Raw genomic sequence first — 6,000 nt, 5'->3', positions numbered from 1 at the left:
AAGCTTGTCAAATGAAAGTCTTATGAGTTCGTTACACTCCCACCAAATCATGAGTAAATAATGTTAAGGGGGAATGGATGGTATACCATGTACATTAAGTACGAATGATTTCTAACTAAATCAACTTGCTGAGAACCAAGCCAAAGGCAAATAACAATTGCAGTGAATGAGTGAGTCTAATCACTTTCTAACAGCAGAACTAGCTTCTGAACTGGGCGCTCCACTTCAGACAGCTTGTGGAGACGCTCCCCTTTCTTTCCAAGCTCCTTGTCACCAACACAGACCTTAACTCTCCTCACTAGTCCATCTTCGTTGGCAGTAGTCTCTGATACTCTGCCCAATCTCCACTCATTCCTGTGTGAGTCCTCTCCTTTCATCATTACAATGTCTCCTATTTGCAGATTCCTCCTTGGTGTATGCCAGCGCTGTCTGAGAGCTATGTTGGCCAGGTATTCTTGTCTCCATCGACTCCAAAACTGTTCGGCCAGGTACTGAACCTGTCGCCACCTCTTCTTGCCATAAATGTCCTCTCTCACAAATGCACCAGGTGGGGGTAAGGCTTTGTCAATTTTCATAGTCAAAAGATGATTAGGGTTTAGCGGTTCAAGACTTTGAGGGTCGCTGAGATTGTCAACAGTCAATGGTCGGCTGTTGATGATTGCCATAGCCTCATAGAAGAAAGCCCGCAGCGAGGCATCGTTTAACCTGCCAGATGAAAGGGCAAGTGTGGACCTTAGAACACTTCTCACTGATCTAATTTGTCTTTCCCAAACTCCACCAACATGACTTGAATAAGGTGCATTCATGGAAAAATCACATTGTTTCTCCGAAAGAAACACAGCCAGACGATCTGCATTAACTTCCCTTAAAGCCTCCTTGAGTTCATTTTTAGCTCCGACAAAGTTGCTTCCTTGATCGGACTTGATCTGTCTAACAGCACCTCGTATGGCAACAAAGCATCGGAGACCGTTGATGAGAGCATCAGTAGACATGTCGTCGAGCATCTCAAGATGAACTGCGCGGGAGCTGAGGCAAGTAAAGAGAAGACCATACCTCTTGATTTCCTTCCGTCCCTGTTTCGTAAGGAATGGTCCGAAGCAGTCCATTCCACAGTAAGTGAAGGGGGGTGATGGTTCTACACGTTCAGGAGGCAGATCAGCCATCCTTTGCTCCTCAATTGGTCTCCGGTGCCGTCTACAGGTGACACACTGACGAATATATGAAGTTACTGCCCTGTTGATTCCTGGAATCCAGTATCCGTTTGACCTTATTTCATTAAGAGTGAGACCTTTGCCTTGATGTTTTGTCATTTTGTGGTAATGACCGATAATCATCTTCGTAATGTGATGATTTCTCGGGATGATCGCCGGATGCTTGATGCAATTGGGAAGAGAGGTCTTACAGAGCCGTCCTCCCACCCTGAGGACACCATCCTTGTCAAGAAATGCATCAAGCGAGTATAATGAATTGTGAGATGGTAGGGAATTTCCTCCACTCAATAATTTCAACTCTGCTGGATACACGCTTTTCTGCAGGTTCTTAACTATGCAACATTCTGCTTCTTCACGTTCTGTTACTGTGGTAAGGGTATCCGCTGTGTTGTTGCGAACGCGCCTTATTATGCGTGCTACTGCTCGAGTAGCCAGTGACCAAGAGGAAAACTTGGACAAACGATCAATCAGGCTTACTTGTTCCGTAGTTCTTGTGCTGAATGTGAGGACACTTCTGACCTCTGGATCTCCTACCGTTAATTCGGGGATTTCATCCATTGACAATTTAATTTCCTTGTTCCACAAGAATTTGGGTCCGGTGAACCAGGTGGATGACAGAAGCTCATTCGGACTCAACCCCCTGGAAGCATGGTCAATTGGATTTTCACTGGTTGGAATGTGCCTCCATTGTTCAGGGGATGAACTGAGGTGAATCTTCTGAACTCTGTTAGCCACAAAGGTGTGGAATCGCAGAGCTTCATTTTTGATGTAGCCCAAGATGACCTTGGAGTCAGTCCAGAAAAATTCCTCAGTAACAGCGTATCCCAGCTCCTCCTTGAGCATGGCTCATTTTCACAGAAACAACAGCAGCCGCCAGTTCTAACCTTGGAACTGTTGTGACCTTTAAAGGTGAGACACGTGATTTTCCTACAACTAATGTACAGTGAACATCTCCATGTTCATTTTGAAGCCTCAAGTAAGAACACTGACCATATCCTTTCAAGCTAGCATCTGAGAAATGATGCAACTCCGTTTTGAAGACCTTTCCAAATCCCACAGGTGAGTAAGCGCGGGGAATGGTGACATTATGCAATTGCGCTAGCTCACTTCTCCATTGTATCCATTTTGGTTGAAGCTCCTTAAGAAGAGGATCATCCCAGCCTGTGCCTCGCCTGCACATCTCCTGAAGAATGATCTTTGCTTGGAGTAGAACTGGCGCCACAAACCCAAGGGGGTCAAACAGGGAAGCGACTGTTGAAAGAATGCCTCGTCGAGTTGCAGGCTGGTCCTTCAAGCTGATACAAAACTGAAAACAGTCAGACTCCACATCCCACTGGATCCCAAGCACCCTCTCCAGTGGTAGGCTATCAAATGAGAGATCCATATTAGTGACATTGACCGCCCGTTCAGAAGGAGGTATGCTTTCTAGGACATCTCTGTCGTTTGACACAAACTTGTGGAGTCTGAGGCCGCTCATCGAACAGAGTTTGCGAGCTTCTCTGGCGAGCTGAATGGCCTCTTCTGTGCTTTCAATACTTGCAAGTCCGTCATCAACGTAGAAATCTCTCATGATGAACTGTGAACCCCTAGGATAGTGGTCACTGTTCTCCTTAGCAAGATGTTTTAACCCAAAGTTTGCACAACCAGGGGAAGAGGCTGCACCAAACAAATGAACCTTCATACGAAACTCAGAGGGAGGTGAGTTCAAATCTCCCTTCTTCCACCAAAGAAAGCGCAGGAAGTTACGATCAGCCTCATCCACATGAAATTGGTGAAACATTTTCTCGATGTCACATGTCAATGCAACAGGATGCTGACGAAATCGAATGAGAACCCCACTCAAATTATTCAGCATATCAGGCCCTGAAAGGAGGTGGTCATTCAAACTGGTTCCTTGGTATCTGGCAGAGCAATCAAACACGACACGAAGCTTATCAGGCTTCTTTGCATGGGGAATGTACCATTTCTCACCTTCAATCCCATCATCCTTAATCTCCTCTGCATCTCCCCTTTCAATAACATCCTCCATGAATTCCACGTACTGTTCCTTATACCTTTCATCCCGCTGCAGTTTTCTTCTGAGGTGGTTGAGGCGTATTTTAACAGAGTTTTTGTTGTCTGGTAAACTGGGCCTATTTTTAAAAGGCAGGGGTAGTTCATAGTGGCCGTGTATGTTTTTCCGTATTCCCTTCTCCAGCTTTTTGAGGAAGATAATATCATCCTGTGACACTGTCTTGCTGTCTTCGCTGCCATCCTTGAAGTCAAATTCCAGAGTTCGAATAACATCAGCTGGCGTTACTGGAGGTAGCTCCTTTACTGTTATCCTGTGACACAGACGACTCGTGCTCTGTGAATCATGGTTTTGAGATGATCGCCCTACAATACTCCATCTTAAGTCTGTCCTTACAGCATAGGGTTCTTCATCGCCTCCTAAAATGACTTGCCTTGGTGCCATGGCTCTAGAGCAGTTGTAGCCAATTAGAAGCGCTACCTCACAGTCCTTCATTGGTTGAAGCTCATCTGCTATTTCTCTGAGATGACTCCATTGCTTAGCGGTCTCACAAGTTGGAATGTGAGCACGATTCATCGGTATACAGTCCTTTGTGTAGGTGACTGGAAGATCAACCTGAGTGGCAGAACTGTATCCTCTTACACGAAGGCCAATAACGGTCTCACTCGGAACGATTGTGTTTGTTCCACTCATGGTTGTCAATTTCAACTTCACTGGATGCTTTTGAGCACTGAGACTGTCACTCACGTTTTGGTTAATAAAAGTAGTATCACTTTGGGTGTCCAGCAAGGCGTACACAAGTTTCTCCACAGTTGGATCAGTTTTAGAAGACACCCACACTGGTACCACCATTGATGTACACGATGCGCCATCGCTTGTGATACTGAGGGAGGTTGCAGCAGCATCATGATTTGACTCCATCTCTGAAGACGACCTTTCCTTGTCATAGTTCTAATCATGAAGTACCGTAGGATGTTTCCCCTTGCAGTTGTCGCAGAAGTGACGATGACGACACTCCTTTGCTGCATGGCCAGATTTTAAGCATCCGTAGCAGAGTCTCTTTTCCTTTATGTAATTCCGTCGCTCTAACAGTGACATCTCTGTGAACTTGGGATATGCGTGGAGCTGGTGCATAGTATCCTGGCAAAGCATGCATGGAGGCTTAAGGTCTCTCTGGTCTGAACTTGGGGAGATAACATCCATAACTGTATGAGTTGTAAGAACACTAGCCTTGTTTCTCTTTGTGTCTCGAGAACCTTTTTTCTCAGTGTTGTCTGATGAATGAAGTGCGTACAGGGACGTAATTGGATTGCAGGCAATTTCAGCTTCAGTTGACACAAACATTGCAAAGTCCTTGAAACTTGGGAATTCTTGCTTTTCATTTAGGCTTTGTGTGACTTGGCGGTTCCAACGTGAAGCTGCCCAGTCTGGTAGCTTATAGACGAGCTTCTGGTTTTCCTCACAATCGTTTAATATGTCGAGACCCTTAACATGAGGCATGGCATCTTGACAGGAATTCAGAAAATCTGAGAAGTCTCGCAGCCCTTCAGCATCCTTAGGTAGTATCCTGGGCCAATTAGCTAACTTCACTCTAAATGCTCTCTGAATGCTGAATGGCTGGCCAAAACGATGGTTTAACTTATTCCAAGCATCCTGGTAAGCGCTATCATCATTTCGGAAGAAGGTTCCATTTAGTACCTGAAGTGCTGGTCCACCAACATATTTCTTTAGGTAGTACAGTTTTTCCGCAGGAGTGATAGCTTTTTGGTCAATGAGAGAAAAGAATGACGCTTTCCATTCTGTGAATTGAATAGGATCACCGTTGAAGACGAATGGCTCGGGAACAGGGAGCTTATTCAAAGCTAAGCTGTCTTGAAAGACCTGAGCAAGAGAGGAAATGTCTGTATGAGAGGCTGTAACAACAGGTAGTGGCGGAACTGCAGATTCAGGCGGCCTTCTGACTTCTTTGTCCTTCTCAGTGCTAGTGCAGCCAAGATCGTCACATTCCATTTCCTTATTGTAAACTTTCAACTTGACCCTGGCTACTAGTACCTCCTTCTCTGCTTGCAGACGATCCAACTCACGCCGTTGTGCCTCTAGAGCTTTCCGTTGTTCCTCTTCTAGCTCTCTTATCACTTTCTTTTGTTTTTCTTCTGCAACCATCATCTCAAAGTGTATCTCCTTCGCTGCTAGTTCAGCGGCTGCCTTTGTGCGTTTAGCTGCCATAAATGAAGCCACAGAGTGGTGGTCAGACTGACTGTAATTGGTCAAGGAAGCAGCAGATCCATAAACAGACCTTGCATAGTCACGATGTAGTAGTTCATGGAGGCGGTGTTTCTCTTGGTCCTCATTGAAATCCTCTTCATCGTATGTTGCTCTACTGTAAGAAATGGTGATGATTTCTGTAGTAACTGATTCACACGTATCAACTCGTCTTCTCAACTCAGTGGATGGTGTGGAGAGATCTCGAATTTCAAAGTATATATACATTATATCATCCTTGTCTTTCTTAAGTTCTTCAATTAGAGTCCAGAGCTCATCCTCTTTCATATATGACTTCAGTTCATCTCTTGCTCTGCGTATCTTAAGCTTCCATTTCTCATACATGGAGAGCAGCCTTTTCTCCTTTTTCTTAGCTTCTTCCATTTGTAGTACAAGCATTTTCTCCGTAGGGATCCGTGCACGTTCAGATCGCCGAGGACCAGCAGATGAGCCATCAAGTTCACCTGGTTTATCAGACTGTCCTTCTTCTTCTTTAAGTGTGTTCCCTCTGGTGCA

Source organism: Festucalex cinctus, chromosome 1, assembly GCF_051991245.1.
Source record: "Festucalex cinctus isolate MCC-2025b chromosome 1, RoL_Fcin_1.0, whole genome shotgun sequence".
NCBI lineage: Eukaryota > Metazoa > Chordata > Actinopteri > Syngnathiformes > Syngnathidae > Festucalex > Festucalex cinctus.
The sequence above is the reverse complement of the archived record's forward strand: the minus strand, read 5'-3'. Positions refer to the sequence as shown.